Raw genomic sequence first — 15,109 nt, forward strand, 5'->3', positions numbered from 1 at the left:
ATGGCCAACACTTTCCATATATATTTTTTTTATCCTCATTCCTTTCTGTTCCTCCCAAGACTATTTTCTTGGTTTCTGACTCCCTGGGTTCTTCAGTGTCTCTTTTCACTGGGTCCTCTCTCAGCTTTCAAACATACCCAGATCTGCTTACCTTGTCTGGAAAACCCCCAGGTTTGAACTTTTTTCTGTATAACATTCTATCATATTTTTCTCCTTCCTATCATTGTATATCCTCTTTCCTAAATTTTCAGTGTATCTGCCTGAATTTTATACTCCAGAACTCACTTCTATCATTTTCCAAACTTATCTCAGTTGGTAATGATTTCGTAGATACCAAAATCTTCTAGCTACTTATTCTCCATAGATTTTTCTAGGGCATTTTGCCTCTTTGACCACTGTATCCTTGAAACTCATTCTCTGTTTTTTTATGGTAGGATATATTCTTGATTCTCTTACACCTTTCTGCATACATCTTCTGCCTCTCCCTGCCTCTTTTAAGGCCAGATGGTGAGCATGATGTGAGGGCCTATCTGAGGGACCTTGGAATTAGAGCATGTATAGAAGGTCAGGGTTGGGATGGCATCCAATTTTCAGAGAGCAGTCAAGAGCACACTGAAAGACAATGAGAGGCATAAGGTTCATATTCTTGGCATCAGCAGGAGAGAAAGTTGCAGTTGTAGGTGAATATTGTGACAAGTATGGAAAGGCAGCTGTGCAGGTGGCAGTTGGGTGGGATGACAGGAAGTACATAAGCTGGTGGGCAGAAGAACTGATGGACACCAGAAACGAAGGGAAAAGAGAAGGAGCCCTGGCTCCACTTCCTTACCTGTTCCTGGTGAAAGTTATACCTGGGTTGGCCCTTCTCAGAGCCTTGGTTGACAAGAGCCTGAAGTGCCAAGCATGGTGATTGTGAGAGTAGGTGAAAACCTGGCTTGGTCTGATTCTTGGCAGTGGAATGATTAGAACCCAGGTACAGATGTGATAAGCAAGGCACTTGGGCCCTCATCGTCCTTTCCCTTCAACACACATCAGTCATCCACACATTTTATAGCTTTTTACTGTAGAAATTTTAACACACACATAAAAATAGAGTTGTATATTGAGCCCTCAAGTATTTGTTCTCCAATTCAACAGTTATCAACATTTTGCCAGTCTTATTTAATCTTTCTTTGACCTATGGTCTTTGGATATTTGTTTTTGCTGCAGTGTTTTGAAACAAATCCAAAATATCCTATTATTTCACCCACAAGTAATTTAGTGCATTCATTTGTTTTGTAAGCACCTAAATACACTGGCCCATATTCTGCTTTTGTATAGTTATTCAAGTAGTTTTTCAATTATGATCATTGAGCACCAGGTGAATCTTAAAAGGAGCAGTGACCTAAAAGCCCAGCAGGTTCTGCAAAAAGGTGCAATAAGGACTCTCGTATGAGTGTCTTTTGTTTCCCTTAAACTTCCTGGCTTGAAAATGCCCCACTACAGGCTAGACCTTACTATTTGAAGCAGGGTATTCTTTTCTTAGGCAGTTAGCTTGGACTTTAAAGCTGAAATCTGTATTTTTGGGTAAAAAGAATTTTGCCATTTCAAATTTTCTGAGCTAGTCTGACAGCAACCTTAGAGTGATTATAATCAACATATGTTATTGAGCATCTAACTTTGGGAGATCAGTAAGTACTGGAGATAAATGGGCCAACCTAGTAGGAGAGATCTGAAAGGATTTTAAACATAATTATCCATATAGTACTGCATACCGTGCTTCCAATAAATGGTACAAAAAGTAGGCATGCTCAGTACTATACAGTGAACCAACTATATAAATTGTAAATCAGGATATGTAATTTAATAAGGGATTTTTTTTCTAACATGTGAATTTACTTACAATAAGAATCCCTCAAAGTAAAAAAAAAAAAACTGATTCCATACTGTATTTGAATCATTTTTATTAAACAGGAAAAATCATATAAAGCTGGGACCATGTAGGAAATTCCATGTAGGGAACACGTGGTCTCAAATGCAGTGAGCTGAGTCTGGAACACTCAGTAGGCTTCGGGTGGTCAAAAAAGGACAGTGTTCAACTCAAAGGTAATACTCCTTCCAGTTTGGTCAGGAGCCAGTTTATAGGCCGAGAGGGATTTGTGTAGGGGAGTAGTGGGAGGTAAGTCCAGAAAGGGGTGTGGAAGTAAGGTGGTGAATGTCCTGAACTGTGTTTTGTGGAATGTTGGTGCTAATCAGATGTTCCAATGTTTTCATTGAAAAAAACGTGTTCTGTGGCCAGAACCATTTGAAGTGCTGGTTTAAAAAAAAAGTTTCAGGTCCCTGTCACATATTTAGGCACTTACCTAATGTGCATGTAAATGGAGAAGTGATGGTAGCTTCCTTTTTTTAAATGAAGCATCTTTTAATATCCAAATATCAGTGGTTTTTCTCAGCACAGTTTAGGAAGCACATGTTCAGGAATTGATATTATCTTAAAGGGTGTGGAGAGCCACAGAAAGCTTTTCCGCAGGAGACAAATGACATAAGGTACCAAGCTTAATCTGGTGTGGTTTCAGGATGGAACAAAAAGGGAGAATACAAAAGCAAGGCAAAGACTAGAGTAATAGCTGACAGGTGAGGTTGTGAGGGCCTGGATCCCAGCAGTGGGTGTAAGAGTGAGAGGGGCGGTTCACATGGGGCAGATAATGCAGCAGAACAATGTCTGATTTCAAGAGATACCTGAATGGGACAGGTAGGGGCAAGGGACAAGTCAGTTGTTACTCTGAGATTTTGATTGTAGTGAAAATCTGAGGCCATTGACAGAAATGGAGCCATACTATAGCCAGTGAACTGAGTGAGCACACTGAGCCACACCTGGCCCCCAGCAGCTGTTGGTGCAGGTGTGAAAGTTTAGGAGAGGGGGCAGGGCTGGATGGGGAGGCTTGGAAATTGATGTTATGTTTTTTAGGGAGTGTGGTTTTTAACAATTGATTGATCCGGTGGATAAAGTGAAGGTTCCTGTGGCCAGGACCCTCACCTGGCCCTAAACTTCTTGATGATGTAACTGGCCTGCTGCTAGGCTGCTGCTTCTGCACCCGTAGGCAATAAGCTTTTATTGACTGAGTCACTATGTAAAGAGCTCTGCCCAGTGCTCTGGGCTGAGGCAGAGACAAGGGCAGATTGCAGACCTGCAGGCTGTTGGATGCAGACGTAATTCTAGTGCTCCAGCGCTCCACCTATCGCTGGGAGAACAAGCCAGGTACTAAAAGCTTTCACCCCAAGAACATTCCATTGCCATTCTTTGGTCTCCTTGAATCCATAGTGAACTTGCCTGGGGCTGAAGCCCGCTGGCAAGACAATCCTGATTGTCATTAACTTCCAAAATCACTATGCTATTTGCTTTGATCTTGTTGTATAACATCAAACCTTTGAATGAGGCTTGAAAATTTTTATAAATGAGTTTTGAATGGTAGAAGGCTGGTCTGAAGAGTCTGTTCAGACTTTATAGGTATTGTGGCATGCGGGAAAGAATATAGTGTCTGGAGTCAGAAAACCTGTTTTTAGTTCTATTTCTGCAACTAATTACCTACAACTTTGGACAAGTTATTTATCTTGCCTGAATATATATATGTGTGTGTGTATGTAAGGGCTGCACCAATTTTAGTTACTACTATGAGTTATAGGTCTATGCAAGTAGAAACCTAAAATACAAACCCAGATGCACAGATCCAGAGTAAGTGGGCAGTGAGAAAAGACTTTAGAGTCCATGTCTCCATAAATGTCAGGATCTGTGGAATTGAACTAGTATGGGGGAGGTAAGGTAGGGTAAGGTGGGCAGTTTATAATAAAAAGTTCTGGTAGCAATTATTAGAGATCTAGTCATTGGGAATCTGGAGCATGAGGGGGCAAATCCCAGGGTGCTCATATGAGCTATGACATCCAAGTCAGCAGGCCTGGGATGGAAGATAAGGACACCAATACCTGCAGGTTGAAATAAGCAAGCAGAAACAAAAGCAAGCCTGGCAATGCCAAGCAGGTAACTAATAGCAAAGTCTAGTCTCACAGTCGGGAGCAGAGTACACTCAAGGATGTCCTTACATCACACAAATACAATACAGTAAGCAGTGCTCCAGCACTTACTGTGTGCCAGGCACTGTTACAGCTGTTCAGTTACACTGATTGAGTCACTTAATCCTCAGACAACTCCACCCTTGTTAGCATTTTGCAGATGAGGAAACTGCTGCCCAGAAAAGTGGAGTGACTCATGCAAGTTCAGACAGCTACTAGGGGGCAGAGGCAGGATTTGCCTGCAGTGCTCCTGGCTTCAGTGTCGCCTCCTTCCCTGTACAAGAGCTGCCAGTGTTAGAAGGGAGAGGGGTGCCCTAAAGGGCAGTGAGGTATAATGAGTCATAAGAAATAAATACTTGGTCATTCAAATGACCAAATATTTATTTCCCAGGTATATTTGGTCTTCATTCACAGTTCCTGAACACACTGCAGTCTTAAAGAAGGGAATGTGGGGGAAAAAATTGTTTAGGCTTTTAATGTCTGTTAATGTTTTTATATGTCTACACAATGGATTGATACTTTGGGTCACTGTGAAATTTTGTGCTGAAAATCATATTCCTCAGAATAGATGGATTTTTCTGAGGATCATCGAGGATTGGAATTGAGGATCATTCCATTGTTACTAGCTGCCAGTGTTGCTTTTGAGATGTGTAATAACATTCAGATTCTTACTCCTTTTCATATAACCTATTTTACTTTTTCTTTCTGAAGGCATTTGTGTCTTCTCTTTCTCCAGCATAACCTGAATACCATGGCGTGCTTTGGTGTTGGTCATTTTTAAAATGAATCATGAGTGCTTTGGTGGGTCCATTTTAACTTAAAACTCAAGACCTTCATTCTGGGAAATATACATATATTATGCTATCGATAATAATTGTTCTTTCTCTTTTCTTTTTTTCTTTCTTTTTGGAACTTCTATTCAAGTATTGAAGCTTCTGGACTGCTCTCCATTTTTTTTAAGTATACATTTTCTCTAGTTTTCTCTCTGTTGTTTGTTTTATTTATAGGAGATTTTCTTGACCATCTTCATTGAGTTAATCATTTATACTGTCAAATTTCTGACTTTAAGGGGCATTTTATTCTTTGGGGGTTCTTTTCTTGTGTGATGTGATGTTCTATTTGGTTTTAATTGATAGATGCAGTACCTTTTCTGATTTCTCTAAGGAAATGTATTATATATTTTATCTAATATCTTTCTTTCCCTGGAGATTTTCTTCTTGTATGTATGTTTTCTCTAATATTAGAGGTTTTTAAAATGACTGGTGATTCATAGCTCTTTATATTTATAATGAATCAATAAAAATTATTTAGAAGCATAGTATGCACAAAGCTGGTTGATTGGTGGCCTTCACAACTGAGTGATGTCTCAGCCACTTCAGTGGGGGACCTCTAAATGTCAAGATCTGGAAGTCTCTTCTAATAACTTGCCAGTATACACAGAGAGAAATTCACTAATTTCCAGCCTGTAGAGTGTAAGTCTGGCTGCCAACATCCTGGTAATCTTAGAGGGAAAGGGATCTGTGGATGAGATGGGAAAGAAGTGTCACTCAGTGGCCCTGATTTCAGCTCACTGCTCTTTTTCTTGGATCAGTATGGAGTCTCTGAGTAGAGAGTTCTCCCAGGTTAACCCCTCCCATCTTCACGTGGGCTAGAGTAGGGGCACCTCATTGACCATAGGGATCTAACTACTTCTGTGCAGACTTTTAAACCAGCCCTCATGCTCTTCACCAATCAAACCCCCACTCCTCCCCAATTCTAGAGACTTCTATTAATCTACTGTATAAATCTGCACTTCAGGGCTACTGTATTACCAGCTTAAACTTCTGTTTCCTTTGTGTGCAATGTTGATTACCCATTCATTTTGCAAAGTCTAAAATTTTGTTACTGTCATCTTCATTGCAACTTTCTTGATTCTTAAAGATTTATACTATTTGTAATCCCTTAATTGTCATTTTAGTGAGGTTTGAGAGAAAGCAGAAGTGGTAAAACTCATGGTAAAATTCATGCATAACTGGGAGTTTCTTGAGAGGTATTTCTTCACCACCTTCTGCAGGGTGTGTGTAGTTACCAAGTATGAAAGATAGTTTTTTCTTCTTTTCATATATTTTCTTTCCTTACAGTAGCCAGATTTGGTTTTAGGATTTAACTTTTCCATGATTAGATGGAACTATAACCTCTCCTACTTAGGGCATGGGGATATGACCCCTGCCGAGTCAGTTTGATTCTTGAGCCTTGGAACTCAAATCTTCAGAAGATGTAAAACAACTCTGAAGATATTTGGCATTCATCCTTCCCTTCTATGGCTTCCTAATTTCTTCCTTGATTTCCTTATCTATTAGGCAGTTCTGGTTTTCTTGCCTCGTAGACTGCAGCAACTATCTTTAATTTTATTGGTTTCAAATGGGAGCCTGTGGGCTTCCAGTTAATTGTTAGCTTCTGACAATGTTTCAGTAACATCAACAACATGAGGCTGTGTAATAATTGCCATACCTTTGATATGGTAAGAACTTCTTCATTATCCAACCCTGCACATTCTTAGTTGACTGTAGAACAATTAAGGAAAATTTGACATCATAGCAACATCATTGAGACTTTGAACTCATAAACTCATATCAACTCTTTTGTTATTTCCTTAATACTTTAGCAAGTAATTATTTTAGCTCATCTGTCAATATTCTTCCTCGAAATATTTTTGCCTAATTTTATCATTTCATTAGCTATAGTGTCTGTCTTATAAGTTATCACAGGCAACATTTATGCCGAATATTTTGCCTCTGTATAATACATGGCAGCATTTTTCCTGCTTCCACTAACAGTCTCCTTGCAGCCCACAACCAAAGCTACATATTTCTGGCTACAATTATGGAAGTACCCCACATCTGTGTGTCAATTTATGTACCAGTCAGCAATTTGCTGTGTAACAACCAACCATAAATCTACATGTCATAGGACAAGATTACTTTTTCTCCATTGAAATCCCTTTACATCTTCATTAAAAAATAAATTGATTTATGTGTGAGACTATATCTAGACTCTGCTCCTTTACATTGTTTTATGTGACTATTCTTTCTCCAACACTATACTGTCTTGGTTAATGTAGCTTTATAGTAAGTCTTGAAATGAGACAGTTTATATCCTCCAACTTTGCCTTTTTCAGAATTGTTTCAGCTCTTGTAGTTCCTTTGATTTTTCCGTATACATTTTAGAATTAGCTTCTCAATTTCTACAAAATATCCTGCTATGATATTAAAATTGCACTGAGGGAAAATTGACATCATAGCAACATTGAGACTTTCAACTTATGAACAGGGTATATCTCTAATTTGTTTAGGTCTTTGATTTCTTTAATAAATGTTTTGGAGATTATACACAGTTTGCTAAATTTTGGAGTTAAATTACACCACAGTATTTTGTATTATTTGATGTTATTATAATGTCACTATTTGAAAATTCTCAACTTTTTTGGTAATATATAAACTATATATAGAAATGCAATTAATTTTGTAAATTGAACTTATATTGGCCTTCTATCCATTGACCTTGCTAAACTTACTAATTAGTCCTTGTGACTTTCTCATGGATTCTTTGGCATTTTCTAATATACAATCATGTCGCCTGTGAAGAGAATTACTTTTATTTCTTCCATTCTAATTTGTATGCCTTTGTCTTTTATTTCTATTTCTTCTCTTACTGCAATGAGTAAAACTTTCAGTATGAAGTCACATAACAGTGGCGAAAGGTGACGCCCCAGCCTTGTTCCTGATACTGTTCTTGATTTGCCCTTTCACAATTAACTGTGGTGTCAGCAGGCCATTTTATAGATGCTTTTCCTCAGTTTGAGAAAGTTCCCTTCTATTATTAACTATCTGAGGGTTTTTAATTAGGCATGAATGCTGAATTTGTCAAATGATTTTCTGCATCTCTTGGGATGAGCATATGTATTTCTTTTGTCTACTGATATGGTGAATTAACTCGATTGAGTTTTGGATTTTTAACTTCCCTTGCATGCTGAGATAAACCTCACTTTGTCATGTTGTATTGTCTTTTTAACATAATGTTGGATTTCAATTGCTGGTATTTTATTGAAGATCTTTGAATCCATGATACTGAGGGATATTTGGTCTCTAGTCTTCTTGTACTGTCTGTTTCTAACATCAGGTAATGCTGGCCTTAAGAGGTGAGTTGGGAGGCATTCCTTTCTCTTTTATTTTCTGGAAAAATTTGTGTACAATTGTTAAATGTTTGAGAAAACTTGCTGGTGCAGCCATCTGGGCCTAAAACTTTTTTTTTCCTGGAAGGTTTTTAGCCACAAATTTTATTTTTAAAGTATGTATTAGATTATTCAAGATATCTGTTTCTTCCTCATGTGTGCTTCATCTTTATGGTCATAATTATCTGTAGGATCTGCAATGATGTCCCTCCTTTCTTCCTAAAATTGGTAATTTATGTCTTCTCTCTTTTTTATCTTGGCCAGTATAGCTAGTCAGTTAATAATTTTTTTTTCAAAGAACCAGTCCTTTGTTTCTTTCTATCTTTTAAGATTTTCCCATTTCTTGTTTTTTGTTATTTTGATTATTTCCTGGATTGCTTTGCAGGAATCAACACTCTAGGTCATTGTGTTTTAAACTTTAAAAAACTGTGAATTGCAATAAATATTCATTGTATCACAGCTCCATATGGGCAACAAAGAGCCCTCATGCATATAATTAAAACAATCTTTCTTGTATTACCTGTGATAAATGTCACTTTTCCCCCAATTCCATTCCATTTTGTTCCAGCCTGGCTGTATTCTCTTTTGCTAAGAAAAAGCTGTTCACAACCTGCCAACTATATCCACTGCCTATTAATAGTTAGTGATATGCAGTTTGAGAAAATGCTGAAGATGATTCTAATAAAAGGTCACATATACACCACTTTGTGAAGCCCTATACCATGTTTGATCCATGTCATTGATGATAATGTGCCCTATCTTGTTTTCATTTTTTAGTCCTACATCATATCCCTAGAATTCTCTTGCCAGGTCGAAATGGGCAATTATTGAACATACTTTGCATGTGGTAGTTTATGCATTCATTTGACAAATAATGAACCCAGGTATCAATTTAGGCACGTGGATATGGCACTGAATAAAACAGAGTCGTTTATCTATGATATTTCTATCTTAGTGAGTAAAAACCATCAGTAAAATAGACAAGTATGTCAAATTATGGTAAGTGCAATGGCAAAAAACAGAACCAGATAAAGAAGAAAGGCATGGCAATGTCGTGCCATCTTATTTGTCAGTGACTGTTTCTCTTAAAAGGTAATGTCTGTGCAAAGAGCTGAAGTAATGAGAAATAACTGGGAAAGAGCATTCCAAACAGAGGGAAGAGCAAGTGCAAAAGCCCTGAGGCAAGATCCTGCTAAGAACTGGAGAGGAGCCTGTAGGGGGAGGGGAGTGGTGGAGATGGGGGCTGAGAGCAGAAAAGCATCCAGGCCTCCGGATCACTCTGCAGCCATGGCAGTGACAGGAGTTCCCTCTGAGAGAAAGGGGACGCTGTTTGAGGTGGTTTTGCAGCTGAGTTATATGATCCAACCTTACACTTAAAAAGAATGAATCAGTCTGCTGTGGGAGTGTAGAACACAGGGAGTAAGGTGAGGGCAAAGGAAGGTGGTGGTGGTGACTTGGATCAGGGGGAGAGAGCGACAAGGGTGGTGAGAAGTGATTGGATTCTGTGTATATCTAGAAGGTAAAGCTCACCAAATCTGATGGTAAATTGTACAAAAGCAGGCAAGAAGCCAGCCCCCACTCTCTATGATCCCATTTTATGTATTTTTATAACTTACCATTTGAAATTGTATATTTTGTTTGTCTTGTTTATTATCTTTTTGGTTGCTAGATGAGGCACCCATGAGGTCAGAGACTACATCCGCCCTGTTCATAGCCATATTCCAGCACCTTAGAAATGTGCGTGGCACATATAGCTGCTCAATAAATATTTGATTGTATGTATGAGTGGAAAGATAGGAATTTGAAATCTAACACGGAGTCCTTAATGTATTTCTGCCCTTTCATGTCTAATTCTACTTCCAGGAATCTACTTTGAGGAAATGCCAAAGACTTTTCCCCATAGGTATTTGTCAGAGCAACTGACTCTAATAGTGGAAAATTGAACACATTCTAACGGTTCAACAAGAAGATAACTGGGGACATCTCCCAAATGGCTCAAGGAAGACTTTGCCCACGTTCAGAGCAGGATGGTCAGTGGTGGGAAACTGCCCTCTCGGCCGGAGCCTGGCAGGCCCACGGGCACAGGATTATGCCAGCCAGATGGCAGGGTAATGTTAGTTCATTTCAAATCGAGCATTCCAATTACAGCTCTTAAAATCTCATGGGCTTAATTTAAAAAGTTTTACAGCAGGCTTTGAACCAGTTTCTGGGGCTTCATTATGTCGGCTCTCTTCACCATGGCCCATGGATAGAAGGTGTTAAGGAAGGAAGGTGACTAAGGGGCAAAAAAGGAGAAGTGTATATGGTAGAAACACCCAAGGGAAAGTGGAAACGGGGCTTTCATTAAAACCCGGCTGGACAACTTGCATCCGTGAGTTTAGAGAAGAAGAGGGTAGCCTTAGAAATTGATGTGGGAATATGGGCTTGCTTGGCCCCTCACAGGTGACATTTCAGTAGACGCTGCTGAACAGCTCCTGGCAGGTACTGGCTGCCTTCCTGTGGGAACTCACGCCTGTGCGCACAAATGTGAACACACTGGCATTTACTGTTTTACCGATTAAAGGAACCTACCTTTATTCTGCTGAGTCTTGGAGAAAATGAGTGGTATCAGTTCCTTTTAAAAAAAATTTGCACAATGAAGTTCTGAATCCTAGTACCCAATACTAAATTTATCTATTCCAAATCAAATAATTTCTCAGCTGAAAGGTACTCAGACTATTTTGCCCTTTCATTTTACAAATTTTTCAAAAGGAAGAGGTTTGGTGGTTCAGTTTAGTGTTACTAACCATTAATTCTTTAATTTTTTTGAAATCAATTGCCCATTTTTCTAGTAAGTCAGTGGCTATATTGTGGCTCAGGGGTGAAGATACAGGTAGGGCCCTTTTAAATCTTCTTTAAAACTTTAAAGTAGCCATTACTTGTTGAAACAATCATCTATTTTATAAAAGTATAAAAGTACCTTCCCTATAGTAACCTAGGTGGTATCCTTCCTTTGACATTTATACAATTTGCAAGGAATTGAAGTATTGCAGATATTATTGCTGCTGCCTCTTAGCCATTGCGCGCGCGGTCTCGCCCTCGCCCCGCCCCCGCCGCGGACTCCTCAGCGCCCGCGGCAGCCGCCTACCCACAGGGCAGGGGGGGGGGGGGGGGGGGGGGGGGGACTGGGGATGCCGCCTACACACAGTGCAGCGGGCCGGCGGGGGGACCGGGGCCGCCGCCTACCCACAGTGCAGCGGGCCAGAGGTGGGGCGGGGCCGCCGCCAACCCACAGGGCAGCGGGCCCGCGGGGGGACTGGGGATGCAGCCTACACACAGTACAGCAGGCCAGCGGGGAGCTCGGGGTAGCCGCCTACCGGCAGGTCAGCGAAAAGAGCAAGGCCGCCGCCTACCCACAGATCATCGGGCCGCGGGGGGACCGGGGCCGCCCCAACCCACAGTGCAGCGGGCCGGCGGGGGGACCGGGGCTGCCGCCTACCCACAGTGCAGCGGGCCAGAGGTGGGGCGGGGCCGCGGGGGGACTGGGGATGCGGCCTACACACAGTACAGCAGGCCAGCGGGAGTGCCGGGGCTTCCGCCTACCCACAGTGCAGCGGGCCTGCACAGGGTTAGGGGCCGCCAGGGTCTGCGGGCGCGGCGCCAGGGACGGGCAATCATGGTTAAAATTTTCCTAGGTTTGATACTTATAAATGGGGAATCATAAGAAATGGACCCCAATTACAAGAAACATACAGGCAGCTCCATCAAGGCACCGCCTAACTGAATTTAATGATAAAGACAAATAGAAAAATCAAGGATAAAACTGACAGGAACGAGGACGACGGCACGTTTCTCGTAGGCAACAATGTGGACACAGATTCACATGAGGTATTAGTTTTAGTTTTATTCTGAGAAAAGTAAAATACATTATCATCACTATGTTTCTAGTCTTCCTGGATGTTTTAACGTATTTATTTTTCAGATTAACAATGGGACCACTCTATTTCTGGTTGAAAGGGAATTTTGTTTTCTGGTTTTGTGCTATGGTTTTCATTTTATGCTCAGAAAAGCGTTTGCAAAACTACTTGTATAAAAGTACACAAGGAATGTAGAAACATAGGAAAATGGGATTTTAAAGCAGCTTGTCCTATGGTTTCCAATTTTTGAACTTCTGTACATATTATAACTCATACATGAAAACCCGCCTTCTAAATGCTGAGATTATTAATTTACAAATGTCAACACCGACCTCTTAGAGTAACTGCAGGAAGCTCTTAAAGAATTTAGAGCTATTGGGATTATCTATCTAATCATCTATGTACAGACTTACCTACCTTACCCGTACTTTGAATAAAAGCAACTTCATCTAATGTGTTACTTTTGTCTGCTCTGAAACACACAAAAGAAACAGAAGTAAACATGGTGTGTCATTGTGGCATTACTTTTATGTACCTTATACTCTCTTGTCCACCTCTCAGTAGTATGACAGTATTTACATGAATGTTTTTAGAAACAAGAACACTAGTATTTTTAATTCCTTATTGTCACAAAATCAAAAGCTTTTAATTGTGCAAAAATATATTACTTAGGATATATTTGATTTCCTTTATTATCACATGTGATATTGAAGTGTTTTAATAAAGACTTTAGTTTTTTAAATAAGCTAAAGGTTACAAAAGAACTGAGGAAGTTAGATACCCCAAATCTCCTCTACTCCCGTACATGCAGTCTCCCCATTATCAACATCCTGTACTACATTTGCTACAACTGATGAACCTACATTAACACATAATTTACCTTACCTCTTGCTGTTGCATGAACCCAAATATTCTATGGTTATTATATATCTGACATTATAGAATACCACACAGAGTATTTCCACTGCCCTAAAAATCCTGTGTGCTCTGGCTATTCATCTTTTTTCCTCTCCCTTCCTGTGGGAAACCACTATTCTATTGTCTCTATAGTTTTCCCTTCCCAAAATGTCAGATAGTCGTAATCATACAGTATGTAACCTTTTCAGATTGGCTACTTTCACTTAGTAATATGCATTTAAGGTTTCTCCATGTCTTTTCATGGTTTGAATACTCATTTCTTCATAGTGTTGAGTTCTAAAAATTAAACAAAAGCTACAAACTATTCTAAGCTATTCTGTCATGGCAAATGTATTTTTAAAATTTTATGCCACAAATTAGGAAAAGTTACACAAAATAAAAAACACTAAATTTCAGAAGGTACAACACTGTAATATAGAAATGTTTTAAAATGGGACTTAATTTTCAACATGTAGAAAACTAAAGAACTCTACTTAGTGCACTAAACATAATTTTCCTTACTTAAATCACTGTGGTAGCCTCTGCAGAGAAGATTAGTTTCTTAAAATCTTATTTTACACCATAATGAATGCTAGATATGCTGGAACTGAGGAAGAAAATGAAGCCAATCGTGGGGAGGATTTTGAATCTCAAAAGGACACAGACATGGACTTTTATAGGCAAATGGAAAAGATCAAATTAATGTAACCCATAAACAGAAGATCATATAGAAAATAAGAATGGTAAATGTCAAAAAATGGAATTGGTAAGCATGTAAGAAATGATGTTCTTTGCCCATTTAATAAAATTTGCTGGGAAACTCATATGTATCACTTTGCAGAATTAATCTTATCTCTGTACCAATTAGTGCAGAGATAAGATTAATATAAAGGGCATTTTTTAAATGACTAAGAGACCTGGAAGACCCATTATTTCCAATTCAGCCTCAAACAAGCTGTACAAAAAACTGAAAATGAATGAAAAAACATTTGAGTATTCATTTTAGGACAAGGCCCTGACTAACCCCTGCATAGCAAATGTGCAGAATGGTGCTAAAGGCGGATAACCAAGGCTTTGAAAACTTAAATGACATTGGAACTGTCAGCCACATAAAATGATACAGAATTTGCACTCTCAGCATAAGTACTCTGAAAATGAATCAAACAATTCTAAATTATCCAATAATCAAAGAATCAGAAAATGTGTTCAATTTTAAAGGGAAGAAATAACAGATGTTCATGATGATGTAGATACTGGAATTTTCAGAAAATGACTTTAATACAGCTATTACCAACTGTAGTCTATGAGGGAAGACACTTTTGAAATGAGTGGGAAAATGGAAGCACAGAGAGATGTACAAACCATAAGAACCAAAATGAAAAATTTAGACTGTTATTTAAAATAATTAGACTTTAAAAAATCACACATTGGGCCAAACAGGAGTACTGTCACTGCAAAGGAAAGATACACTAATCTGAAGGCAAGAAGTAGAAATTCAATCTGAAGAGAACAAAATTGTAAAAAGGAATAAATAGTCTCCAAGGCTTGTGGGGCACCAAACGTTCTAAATTTCATGCGGAAACTATCCTTAGAAATAATGGCCAAAGTTTTCCAAATTTGGGGACAGATGCATGTATAGATTCATGAAGCTCAGTGAGTTTTGTAACACATGAACAGGATCTGTATAATGAGAAATGCAGAAATGCAAGTACTGATTAAAGAAAAATAAGACCCAAATAAATGGAGAGAAATTATTTTCATGGCTGGGACTGCCCAACAGACTGAGGATGTCAGTTCTTGACAAAATGATTTGTGTGTTCTATGTGAACCCTTTTAAAAGCACAAAAAGATTTTTTTCCACATAAATTAACAAGTTTCCCTTAAACTTTATGTGGAAACACAAAGGAATCTGAATGGCTAAAACACTACTGGAAAAGCAGCAGGAAGTTTATAAGCATCACAGGACCCGCTTTTTAAGATGTAGTCACCAGTATCTACAGCAAACAGTACAGCATGGGATAGACACAAGACCAGAGACAGAGTGGCAGAAACAGACCCACAC

The sequence above is a fragment of the Manis javanica genome, chromosome 14, assembly GCF_040802235.1.
Source record: "Manis javanica isolate MJ-LG chromosome 14, MJ_LKY, whole genome shotgun sequence".
Taxonomy (NCBI): Eukaryota; Metazoa; Chordata; class Mammalia; order Pholidota; family Manidae; genus Manis; species Manis javanica.